Raw genomic sequence first — 14220 nt, 5'->3', positions numbered from 1 at the left:
GCACTGACCAATTAGACAGGTGTCGGGGGGAGGTACCTGAGTCAGGTCTTGGTGACCCCTCCCAAGTGCCAGGTGTTAACCCTTTAGTTGCTGACTTGAGAGAAAGTGGAGGGAGGTTGAAAGGACTCAGAGCAGTGCCTATTTTCTACCACGTATGGAAGATATTAATATTTTAGCAAACAGTATGGCCATTGTGGTGATAGAAAATTATCTAGTAATTTTACTGAAAAAGGAATGTAAATGTGTTCAATGATATGGTACATATTAAAGGAAAAGTCATGAAATGTCCATGAAATTTGATTATCAGCTAAGCGACAAATAAAAGTTTTAGTGTAAGTATATCCCAAGAAATATTTGGGACAAACTTATATTAAAATCTTATTTATTATTTATCTGGTATTCAAATTTAACTGGGAGCCTTATATTTTATCTGCAAACTAGAATACATTTAAGAGAAAATGTATTGGTATCCTATTGAAAATCTTAAACGAAAGAGAAGGAAAAGATATACTTATCATCGGAGTATATTTGATAAATTGCAGTGATGAAGCAAGAAATGTTAACTGTGGAGTTATAGAACTATGGGATACAGTGATTGCACATAACCAAATGCTCTTGAAATTATACCAAGAGGAGATAAAGTGGCACTTGTATTTAAAAGATTTGTCTTTCACAATTAGGAAAAGCTAATTCAGTCATCATCGAATATCACCCATCAAGTGCCTGTTTACATGGGACATTGCAAAACGTTTTACCGAGTGGGAAAACAGACGTGGTGGAAAGCCTTTGTTAGCTTGTAACCGAGACATCCAAAGTGGGATTATAAAGGGGATAACTGGAGAAACGATGGTCGAGGATCCACAGCCTCCCTCATTTACTCTAATTGAGGAGGAGAAAAGTTAGTGTAATTTATAGGAAAGGGTTTTGTAAATCATTTTAAAATATAGTTTTATTACAGCCAAATTTTGGTATGAGCAACTATGTAGTAGGCTCAAAGATATGCGCTGTCGAGGGGGGTTTCTCAACCTTGGCACTGCTGACATTTTGTATTGGAAAATTTTTTGCTGTGACGAGCTGTCCTGTGCATCGTAGGGAGTTTATCAGCTTCTCTGGCTTCTTCCCACTAGTTGCCAGCTACATGCCCTGTCCCAGTCATGCCAATCAAAACTGTCTCCAGACATTGCCAGATGTTTCCTGGGAGACAAAATTGCCCTGAGCTGAGAACTACCATTCTAAGTAACTACAAGAGGGAGATCCTTACCAACCTGGGTGGGGTGGGGTGAGGTCTCCTTAGTTTTAAACATCTGCATTGTCTAAGAAGGCCTCGTACTCAGTCACTACCACAGGTATTGAAAATATGGATACTTGGCTCCACCTCAGAGATTCTGGTTTAATTGATCTGAAAGAAGGCCTGGACAGCCTGGCATTTAAGAAATGCCCGGGTGATTCTAGGCAGAGAATTACTCTATGGAGTAGTCGTCCTCAAACCTTAGCAAGCAGAACACTTGGAAGGCTTGTAAACACAGATTGTTGAGTCCTCATTTTCCTGATTCAGTAGGTTAGAGGTGAGGCCTGCGAATGTACATTTCTCACAAGTTCCCAGATGCTACTGATGCTGCTGGTCCTCAGACCACACTTTGAGAACCACCAGTTTGGAGACACACTCCCAGTCACTCTTTACCCTTCACTTTTGCCTCCCGAGGGGAGGAAGGAAGCATGGCCAACCAGGACACACTGTAGAGAAGGAACAGGTCCATGTGCTTTCAACCCTGCTAAGCATTTTTTTTTTTTTTTCTTTTCTCTTCTGTAGGCTGCGTATGTTGAGCTGTTCTCTGCAGCACAGTGAAGCAGTCAGCACCTCAGGACCTGGTGGTGAGTCTGGCCAAATCCTAAATTGCACTGTAGGAATCCAGTTGTGCTCACACATCTAAGCATTGTTTTCCAGAGCTTGATCAGTCATGAAGCTGACAGTTTGCTTTCATCTGCCAGGTAGATCTAGCTCTCTCTTTTTTGGGTTCTGACCTTGGATGTGGAAGGGGAATAATTCACTGGCCCTCTTCCCTTACTAAAAGCATGTCCTAAATCCTTCCGTTGAACTTCTGCTGTGTTTTCCAGCATTGGAGAGGAAAGGAGGGACCAGAGGGCATACAAATGACCCCTTCCTGATGTCTCCATATAACTCTTGATAAGACATACAATTGTTAGAAACAATAGAAGTACATGAAATGTTGGAAAGCATACGTAGACTTTTGGGGTTGTGCCAATGTTAGTTTTTAAGATGTTCATTAAGATATAACATAAAAACAAGTTCTGAGAATTTCCTAGAATGACCAGTCAATATGAAGGCTGAGTTTGCTGTACCCCTCCCTCCACCAAGCTGGGTCTGGAAACATCACTCTCTTAGTCATAGCAGTGGGGATTTAGGTACATACTTGGGTCTCTAATTCACTGTTTTGGTAATCTGCCGTATACTCTATTTCCTTATTATCACTTGCCTGAAATTAATAATTTTAATTAATCATGTTAAAAGCTGGCCTAGAAGACGGTTGTGAGAACCCACTGATATTTGTTCGCAGAACACTGCAGCAGCCTTTAAGGGAATTGCCTGCTCAAGTGCTATACATATTAGAGCTACACATAAATATTCATATATTCATCGATGATGGATTGCATGAATAGAATAATGGACAAAGGTGGTTAGGAGAACTGGTCTATTAGAAAAATTTAATACAACCCTACTGTCCTACAAGTAGAACTTGGAAATTGCTGTGCCAAGGGTATTTCTTATCCTTAGCCTTGTCATTCTATGCAAATTCTAGGAGACCCAAGGGGAATGCTCACTCTGCCTCTCCACACAGGACACTAATTCCGTATAAATTCTCTTCCTGTATGAGAGGTCCCTAAAAGGGAAGTGCAAGACACAGACAACAGATTTTTAAAAATAGTAGAATACATGGTAAAGCATTTTGTGATCGGACTTCAGCTTCAAGGAAATGAGCTTTCTGAGCTGGGCTTTTCTCTTATTAGTGCTGCATACAATTATTTATAAATACAGAATAATCATTGCCAGTAATGACAATTTGTCCAAGACCTAGATTTTTATTTACATGAGCGTTTCCTTCTTTTGCTCATATTAAATCTCATTTAAGTCTTTCTAGAAGTTCCTAGGATTTCTACATGGTCAGATAAACCCATCTTGATATTAGAAGGAAATTCATGGAGGAGTTCAGCCCAAATTCTACTTTCAGGCAAGAACTTCTCCCCAGGTTTCAAGAAAAATGGCTGTTTAGTCTGTTCTCCAAATTTTGTGGGATGTGGGTACTACTTCCACCCTTGTCATCTGGTTCCAGTACTTAATCACCCTCTCTTCTGGCTAACTGTGGCATTTAAACCCATTTTCTTTGCCATATGGTGCTTAACCACTTAATACCTCTCTGTACTTTCCGCATGTCTGACAGGCAAATCTACCTGTTTGTTTCCTGGAACATATAATCTACCGTTTTTCATAGATTACTATATTAGTCTGAGTTTTCCAGGGAAATAGGATACATGTGTGTGTATATTATATACATTAATAATTATCTATCTATCTATCTATCTATCTATCTATCTATCTATCTATCTATCTATCTATAGAGAGAGATTGATTGATTGATTTACCATAAGAAATTGGCTCACGCAATGATGGAGGCTGACAAGTCCCAAGATATGCAGCTCAGAGAGCTAAAGGTATGGTTTCAGTCCCAGTCTGAGTTCAAGACAGAAGAAGACTAATGTTCTAGCTCAAAGAAAGGCAGAGAGAAAGAATTTTTCTTACTGAACCTTTTATTCAGGCCTCCGGTGGGTTGGATGAGGACCACTCACACTGGGGAGGGCCGTCTGCTCTAATCGGTCTGCCGATTCAAATGTTCACCTCATCCAGAAACACCATTACAGACATATCTAGAAATAGTGTTTAACCAAATATCTGGGTACCTCATGGCCCCGTCAAGTTGACTCATAAAATTAATCATCACAAGAACACATTCCAATCACTGAACCATCATGCTCTTCTCTGAACCTTTCAAATATTTTCACAATCCTCTCATATGTGTGTGTGTGTGTGTGTGTGTGTGTGTGTGTGTGTGTGTGTGTGTGTGTGTGTGTGTGTGTGTGTAGAGAGAGAGACAGACAGACAGACACTAACACTGGCCATGCCATGTAATGACAGCTGGACCCGTCTCAAAGGCAGGAAGGATCACTTCCCAGCTTTGAAGAGGTAGATCCCTGTTAATGCAACCTGCCACCAAAGTGAAGAAGTCATGAACACAGAGAGGGTGGCAATTCCTGCTTCTTGCTCCTGCCAACCACAAAGGCAGCCCACTAGTCTGCTTTCAAACTTCTGCAAGCCTGAGAATTCCCCTTTTATTCTAGATGGTCCCAAGATACCTGATTTTTTCAAATCTGGACCTAGGGTTCAATTTGGGTGCTACTAATGATAATAATGACATTGTAGCTACCCTTTACTGAATACCTACTCAGTGCTAGGTGTTTTATATACTTATCTTACTTAGTTCCCCTGTCATCCTTCATGGTTGATATTTATTACCCCACTTTCATAGATAAGAAAAGTGACTCTTACGCAGGTAAATAACTTCCTTTGGCAAGTGAAGGTTCTATAATTCATACCCAGTCCCAACTTCAAAGCTTGTGTTATTTTCATTGCCTACATAGTCCCTAGACGTGGCTGAGCAGGGAGGGGGCACACCCATTGAGTGGTCTAGGTTTGTCTAGTCCTCTCAAAAGACTCCGGATTATATGGACTATGACAATGGATCATATCTGATCCTGGGGAACTGCTCTAAACTCTAGCTCAGGATTATAATTGTAATTGGAGAGTCAGTTTCCAGGGATGAAAATGTATAACTGGTCTTGGCATCCTTCACAACATCTGAAAAAACACCTTACAGCTAACATGCAATCAAAAGATATTGATTCACTGACTGGTTGATTGATCGATTGACCAAGGGAAAGCAGGCCTGATGTAACAATACTAACTCCTCTGATTCTGTTTGTGGATCAAATTAAACAAGATATCCTGACATTTCATCTTTTGGGGGAATTAGCATGATATTCAGGGTACTTACATTCCAGTCTTCACACTGCCAACCTTAGGCCAGTTATTTAATTCTCTAAACCTCAATTGCCTCCTTTTTAAAGGAAAAAATGGAACTGGATGTGTCCCTTTTACCACAGGCACTCTAGTTAGATGACATAGTGAGGTTCTACCAGTTGATATGAGCGTTCCTAAGTTATGTGATGACCGTGGGAAAGAAGAGAGAAGCTAGTGTTTCCAGCCTCTCATCCCTGGCAGAGGCTTATGTCATCTACAAATTTGGGTCAACACTGGTCATAGAGCATTGACATGCTGGCAGCTGAAGATTCAAAGAGGTTGCAAGGCCTGAGCTGGAGGCAAAAATGATAGCAGATAAGTTCAGCTTAGGGGTCCAAGGGGCTTAGGCAAGAGGGAAGTGTTTCTACTTCAAAGAATGTCATTGCCATAGGCCCAGATTTCCACCTTGGAATTCCCACAAGGCCTCAGTTACCAAGTACAGCAGCTCCTTTGAGAAGGGCCTCGAGAGACAGAGCCCTGCAAGTCCGAGCTGGGCTATTTCCATGCAGTAGGCAGCGTGTCCAGGGGGCAGGAACATAGGCAAGCAGACCTGTGTTTGCATTCTGACTCCACTGCTGCTAACGGTGAAATGCTGAGCCTTAGTTACTTCATGGGAAGAATGGGAATAATACTAATACTAATACTAGTCTCTCCTATCTAGAGTTATTGTGAGGATAAAATGAGAAAGATACCTAATAAAATGCTTGGCTCACAGTACGCACACAATAAATTGTAGTTATTATTATGAAGTTCTGTGGGGCTGCTGGTGCCTCTGCCGGAAGTCTCGTTCACACTGAGTGGGGACCCAGGACATTGATTCTTCTCTGCTCCTCCAGCCCTTTGTGTTAAACCTATCAGGATAATATTAATTTATTACTACACATCTGATTTAGGGTCCCCAAAAAACTCTGGCAAAGAATAGTGTCACAATATACTCAGTGAAGGTCAGAAGTGACACCTTAGCCATTTAAAAACATTTAAAGCATAGGTACATTTCCAATTGTCTTATACACATTTAAGATTTTTAGTTGTCGGTTAGTCTGTATTTCAAGCCCTGAAGTTGGTCTAAGTTTGGTTGGCAAATTTGAATATTCATATTTCCTGATATTTATACGTAAGGTAACAAAAATAGAACCACATGAAATCCCTGGAGTCAAGTACCCACCCAGAGATCAATCTGAAAAGGTCAAGGGTGGCTTTCTCTCTGCAGACTTGATTGGCCTTAATTTCTGGGTTTTTACAGCTAGGATAAGACCACATTCTAAACAAATTTCTTAACATACCTTAGGCTTTCACATCTTACTCTTCTTTCTGTAAGATTCAAGTTGCACAGCTAAGCTGATTTAGTACAAATAGTCAGGGACATAAGATTCAGGGTAAAAGAGGTTTCTAACAAAAGCTATTCTATATATGGAAAGTTACATGTGACTTTTGCTTTTAGGATTTAGGTTTAAAAATCAATTTCATTAACTATGGCATATGACAAAAATTTTATGCAATGTTGCAAAAATAAAAAGTCATTTAGCATGAAGATGTTATAGCATTTTTTTTTTTTGATAGAGATAACGGACTTTATTTTTTTAAACACATTCTTCCATTTTCTCATGTGTTTTTCTTTGACTCCATGGAAAAAAGTTACTATATAAACTCAGGTTATTTTTATTGACCCTTATATTACAGTGGAGCTAGATGAATAGAGTTTAAAGTTAAGTATTGCTAGGTATTTCCAGGCCACTTGGCACCTCAGACAGGTAAGCACTTTTTCTCAAAGAGAAGTGCATTGTATTGATCTTTCTCTGCTTCAGCGTTTGACAATTATATGAAATTTTAAGCATCTCTTTAGAATTCCCACCTTCTTGAGGGCCAATTTCTACTCAAGGTTTTCAAAGCAAACCTCTTATGACATCTGCTATTCCATATCAACACTCATGTGTTTCTTTGGCATGCATTTGTTTCATTTGTTTGTCCAAGCTAGTTTTTTAGATTGTAAATTTCTTAAGGCCAACGAGAGAGAGGGAGAGAGAGAGAGACAGAAAGAGAGAGAGAGAGAGAGAGAAAGAGAAGGGAGAGATGGAGATAGAGACAGAGACAGAGAGAGAGAGAGAGAGAGATTGATTGATTTATATCATTGGGCTTTATCCACGGTGCATGCTCAACTCATATTGCTATGGTGAAACTAAAGCCCAGAAATTTCCCCACAGCTCTCTGTGCCAAGGAGGAGGGGTCTTTCCTTTTCCCTCTCCTTGCCCGACACTGATACAAAGATTCTAGATCTCTATTCTCATGAGATCTATGAAATGCTCACTCTCTCTTCTCTCTAAGGAGTATGTTTGTTTTACCATTTTTATGTCTTGCCTTATTATAGAAGTAGCGAAGTACTTGACTCTTTGTAGGGTCACCTGGTCCAGCCTACCACACATGGTCATCTTACCTCATCAACATGTGGACAGGGAACTATGGAGAGGAGGGAAGGTAATGAGGACTAGGGGAAGAAATTGGAAGGACATTCTGTTTAGTATTCTGAATGTTCAAAACACTGTCTTCTAAGGAAATAGACTATGAGACAGAACAGAGATCTAATCTAGATATGTCATGTCTTCACTGGTGACTCTGAGTTAGTTGCTTAATATCTCTAATCCTAATAATTAATATTAATTAATATCAAATAGGAGCTTTAATCTGTAAATGGGAATAATAAAAACAGTAATGCACTCTGTTTTTCTTGCTGATATATTCACACGACTTCAAGGTACAATTACTCTGGGGCCAGTATAATGACAATGACCCAATCTTGAAGATGGTCAGCATATTGTCACATGTTCAGCCTGTTCTCCCTTGTTGACTCCCTCAAACTTTGGCCCAGGATGGGCATCCCTCACCCCTCACTGAGGCTTCTGGGTCTGTGAAAGGGCCTGTTCCTCCAGGAGAAGAGCTGTGAAGGACTGAATAACTGCAGAATGTGTGCTCGTCAAGTATGTGCTGCCTGAAGTGATCTGGTAGAATATATTAAAACTTCATATAATGTATTATAAAATTTTACCAAATTTAGGAGATGGTTGGGGTGGGGGTGCGGGGACATCTCTATAGGGGTTTCCCAAGGAGGTCTATGCAGTGGAGTTTCCTCTGAGGAAAGAGCCTGTATGGAGCAGCTGTTAGGCTGAACCCTATGAAATTGCACCACTCTACCATTTCGGATACACAAAATGAGAGTTTCATAGGTTTTAACCTAACACATCTTCATTCGCCACCACATTCTGCGGTGGATTGTGGAGTCTCACAGCATGATCCCAGGTCATGATGAGAATAATATTCTGCTGAAGAGGAATTCTTCTAGCTATTACCAAAAAAATTTTTTCTCTAGTTTTGCAAATCTGCCATATGCCTTTTTTAAATTTAAAAACAAAGAGTTGAAGTGTAGCTACCATGTGTCTGGCAGAAATCTGTTTATGCTTGGAATGAGTAAATATCAAGATGCCTCTTTACACTGACTGGCAAAAGCTCCAAAAGTAAAATATGTAAGCAAAAAAAGAATTCCATGGCAAGGGGGCCCATACTCCAATGAGTATTAATTTGCATAATAAATAGTTCAATATTCAAGAGATTATAAAATAGCAATTACTGCTGAGTTGCTATATTAGGACTTTCTAATGAAAAAAGACATTTAAAATGTGATAGTTTGCTTTTACAAAGAACTTCTAAAATATTTATTTTGAAACAAGATTTTATTTATTTTTAAAAGAGGTTTTAAATACCTTGCACATTCCTTTGGAAGAGCAGCAGAAATATCCAAGCCAGAAAAAAGTGACAAATAATCTATGGTTAAAAAATGATAATGAGCCATTAATATTTTTTTATCTGTTAAAAAAATAAAGTACCCGCTAGGGAGAGTGTTCTTCCCCATGTCAAAAGAGTGTGGAGACCAGTGGGGAAGTACAGTGCAGTAGCAGGAGATGTGCTCAGGCAGGAGGTGGAAACAGAAGTCATTACATGTGAACAAATCGCAGCCCGCTTATGCTAATAGGAAGGTAGACTCTTTCTAAAACACCATCTGTGTTTTTTAAAATGATTCAAGTGTTCCAGGTATTGTATATCCAGAGCAGTTGCTACTTACTCGACACACCATAAGCATTTAACACACTGAAAAAGTACATAATTTTTAAAGTTAATGTATTTTTTGCAATAAATGGCATAGTTTAAATGCCCTTACATAGAACTTCTTGATTTCTCAATAACACTCGGCTTAGAGATCATAGATGTATGTATTCTGTTAAGCCATTTAATGAAATGTGCACCTACATGGATAAGCTTTCTTTTAAAGTTTTTGTTTCCTGCTAGCAAGGGAATGTTGTGATGTCAAGAAAGGTTCTAATATACCTGTTGATCTGAGAAGATTCCTGTTAAAATGAAGCTATTGGAGGTGGGGTGGCTTCATTTGTTAGACTAGTGGTCACTCCAGCAAGGTCGACAACTGGAAGGATGAGAAACGAGAAGACCAAGAAAACTAACATTCACCTCTTGGGTGCTGGTAACTGTGTTGAACAGTGGAAGACTCAATTATGCAGTGTTGGGATTATGTTACACCAGAAAGTTAGAGACATCATTGCAGTGTTCCAATAACTCTAGGGTTTAAAAACTCCCCAAGTGCCACACAAAGGGACAATTTTTCTATGGGTGTGTGGAAGAACACTCATCTAATTAAGACTCTTTATTATTACCCCCATCTCAATAGGAGATACATTTCTTTTTATATTTAATAAAAATAATAAAAATTAATACATTTCTTTTTATACATTTCTTTTTATATTTAACAATCTTTATCAGATATTTTGGAAATATTTATATTATTTTGTTAAATTGTGTACTAATACTTAAAAAAACCTCTATTCAGAAGAATGTTTTTTGAATACTTAGGACCTCATGATAACAGGAAATTTTAAGTGAAAAAATTCACTTTATATGCTTCTTTTGCTGTAGAGAATTATAATCAATAAAGGACTTTTAAATATTAAACACTTATTATAGTAAGATAAAACTGTATGCTAAAAGAGGAATGAAAACACAATTTCAATGAAAAAAAAAGAATCGTAAAATACACAACTATTTAAGAAGACTTGGTTGAATCTATTTTTCAGGGGATGATGGTGGGTGTAAAATCACCATGGCATATATATCCCATTGAATTTATTGAAAGGAGTGATGTAAATTTGTATTTTAAAATGTCAATAACACCTCCTTTACAACTATTTTCACTTATGATTAATTTAAGATGTCTACTTGTAATATGTGAGGGGTATATAGTTTTTCAAATTTATTCATTTTTTCTCGCCTCCTTATATGTGTAGCCTCAAAGAAGGGCACCCTTGAAGGCTGAGACTTAAAAGAAGTTTAAACTTCAGTTTATCTTCTTCCGACTATTAAAAAATTTCAATTTTTTGTACACTGCAAGGTAGAATTTCATCATCTGTTTCCACCACCAGCCCCTATCCTTATTTTGCATTCGCTTATTGCCTGCCTTTCTTCCAGCACTTGACATCAAAGATAGTGACGTCAGGTGCCAGCTCAATGATGGCACTTTAGAAGTGTTTTAATAACTATTTCTGAAAATTTGGTTCAATTATTCATCTCTTTATGGCCTGAAATTTTTTTTTTTCAATATTATCTGCTTGGAAGCTCAGCTCATGGAATTAAATATTTTTAGATGTTTATGAATGATACTCCAGTCTTGTGGGCTGTGCAAATGGAGTGTGAAATGTTCTTCTGCCACCATGCATTCTGACTGGATGTCTCCTTTTCTTTGCTAGACTGGGCATTTCCTCCATTGTCACATGTTGGGGGAGAAAATCCAGAGAAGTCACTGCTTTTGTTACAGCTTCTTTGTCTTTCCAGGTACCTCTTAAGATCTTAGCCACTGTTGGTAAAATCATCTTTTAGTGATCACATTTACCCCATATGAGAAGATAACTTGGTCTTTGGTGGCTTTGAAGTCTTGGTACTTCCAAATCTTAATTCTATATCCTGTTTGCTAATATTTCACATTTGTGCTTTAAAATAACTAATTACTAAATTAATAAAAATTAAGTAAAAATGCAAAGTTCTCAAAGCCGTAAATGTTGCTGCTAGGCCTGGTCTAACCTGGTCAGAATTGCAATTGTGCTTTTTTGCCAAAAGTGAAGTCTAGAATGCCATCATAAATATCTTTTTGACATCTTTGAATCATCAGATAATCAAGAATCATTATTATCCTGTGAAATAAATTTCATTAATTACGTTAGAGTAGCACATCTCCCGCCTTATTCAGAAACTCAGGTATTATGAATATGAGGATAATTTGGTAACATAATGCCCAAGGACAAGAAAAACAAAAGGGCCATCAAATGTGAAAAACAAGTGTTCAGTTAGCCCTCCTTACAAGCTACTCTTCCCTTGCTTTACACCACAAAGTCCTGTGTGGACAGGCATGCTGGTAGACTGAAGCAGAGTTATGAGTAGTGCTGATGCACTGGGCGCCTGTACTAGATGTTAAAATATTGAAATAGTTTTGTCCCAGTCAGTAGACAACTATGGGCCCAGCATCAAAAGCTCCTGTGTCCACCTCTTTTCCTGAGCTGACTTGGCTTCTCTCTGGACCCCTTTCTCTCTGGGAATTAACTAGGTAGCCCCTGGGAGGGCAGAAGGCATTATGAATTCTGCTCCGACACCTTGACCACCATCTAGGTATAGCATCTGTACCTAGACCAACTAGTTGTTAAATATTTTAAGTATTTTCCCTGGTTAAAAGTATCATTTTAGACTCTTGAACTTAATTTTTGGCCCTTTGCCTTTTCCTTTCTTCGTAGAACTGTTGGGTCCAATTTTTCACAGTTTGAGAATAGAAATAAACCCAGGGTTGATAGCACATATTTGATTTATGCACGTTTTAGTGCATTTGTTACTTGTTCCTTGGTTCTGTGTTTTGTGATGGTGGTGTCACTGTTTTCCTACACCATAATTTCCCGATGCACTTCACTGCTCCTTCATCGCACAAGGGTCAGTGATCTTCGGTGCCACCACTTCCATTTCCTCATTACAAAAATTGACCTTCCTTCTGTTGTTTGAAAGGGCTCAGGCCACTGTCATTCAGATTTCAGGACTGTTGCACAGTAATAACAGTATAGGAGGAACAGGCAACCGCCGTAGCAGCCGGGCATTGTACTCTCTTCCTGGAATCCATTTTGGATTTCTCAGTCTAGCCAGCAGGTGCTGTTTGCTGCCTTCCCCTAGCATTACATTGTACAGTAATTCCCTTCCTGTCATTAAAGCATTTAGTTGTATTAAAGTATTGTGCTTGACTCTGAATATTTGCCAAGGTTCTTGTACTGTCTAAGCAATTTCATGTTCATGACTTATATCACTCAACTCAATATGCATAACTAGCATCGCAGAAAAAATAAACTACTTAGTAATTCCTGTTAAATTACCAACTGCTTTCTCATCGTCTGTGAATTTGGTGAGTGTGTGTGTATGTGTGTGTGTGTGTGTGTGTGTGTGTGTGTGGAATGGGGACTAACATAAAACTAGTTCAGACATGAAAAAATAAAAGCTCTAACAAAAATTAAAACCAGGCCTTTCGTCTTTTCCTATAGAATGCGTCATCTATTTTTCTCTTTAATTTTATATTTTTGTAATCTCACTTAGTACCACTTTCTGTGTCTAGTTGCTCTTTGAAGAAGAATTTTATAAATCGGGAGTAGAATATTGGAGTTCAAAATTATCATTATTAACTTAAAAATAATAACCTCTTAGTGTTAGGCAAAAATTTATGTCTTAATAGTGCAAATGATTTTTATGATAAAATCCAATATGTTCACTTAAATGTATCATTCCATTTAATCAAAAGACTTAGAAAAATGAACTCTATTTTAACAAGAAATCGTATCATCTTCCCATTCAAATGAATGAAAAGTCACAAGCATATAGTTTAATGCTGTTCTTTTTAAAATATGAATCCCTTAGATTTTAGTATAATGGAGCAAGGAGTTATATTGTGTTTTTTTGTTTTTATTTTTTCAAAAAACAATTTATTAGATGTCTTCTGTATGCTAGGGAGTATGTAGAAGATAACACAGTAGAAGACAAACTCTGCCCTTAAAGGATTTATAAGATATTTATGTTTTTCAATAATCTTTTTCTAAAAGTTGCTTTAAGAATTCCTTTTGAATGAAACACAGTACTTTGGGATTTAATTAAATCACAAATATTTAGTCTCCATCATAGAATGTTGTGTATTTAAAAGTCAGTGGATGGTTTCCATGAGCTGAACAACAAGGCCGTGATACTAAATGAAATATAATTCAACCAAAAATTAGTGTTGAAAGAATTCTAACTTCCTCTAATTTTCTGAGTCTTTAATTGAAGGCTTAGAGAAATGATTTTCCAATGATCAATTGCAACTTGTATTTGTAGGTAACTAATTTCATTTCAGGTTCTCTTCACAAAAAATATTTTAGTTTTACAGTGAAATAAAACTTTTGAAATTTTTGATCAATGTTATAAAAATGTGTGAAATTTTAAAACATAATCTTTAAGTTTCTAAACATCAATATATTGGTTTCTTTTTATTTAAAAATGTTTAACAATTGTTAATGCAGTTTACTTTAATAGCACCCAATATAATGATTTGGTAATGATTATTCAAATAGTACCTCTAGCTAAGAAACCTCTTTTATATATACATTTTATACTGCTTGTTTAAAGTGCTTGAGAGCTCAGCTTAGGCAATTCTGAGCACAATTAGCATCTCTTATTTGAAATGAGGCTTTAGAAAACAAAAATATAATAATTTCTCTGAATAATAAAAAAGATAATTATGCAACCTGAGGAGAGAAATAAGGAGCAAGCAGGTGTAACACAGGCTCAGGAGGAGACAGGCACATGTGTGAACATAACACAAGCCTCTATGTGATTAAGGAAGAAAAAAAAGTCATACATATCATATTTCTAGGATAGCAGTTCTTTTTATTAAGTAAAGGAAATCTAGTACATCTTTGCACCTAGATTTTTTAGCCCCAAATGACTTGTAGGAAGGGAAA

Source organism: Pteropus vampyrus, unplaced genomic scaffold (genome assembly GCF_000151845.1).
Source record: "Pteropus vampyrus isolate Shadow unplaced genomic scaffold, Pvam_2.0 Scaffold4, whole genome shotgun sequence".
In the NCBI taxonomy this organism is placed as follows: domain Eukaryota; kingdom Metazoa; phylum Chordata; class Mammalia; order Chiroptera; family Pteropodidae; genus Pteropus; species Pteropus vampyrus.
This window is presented reverse-complemented; position numbering follows the sequence as displayed.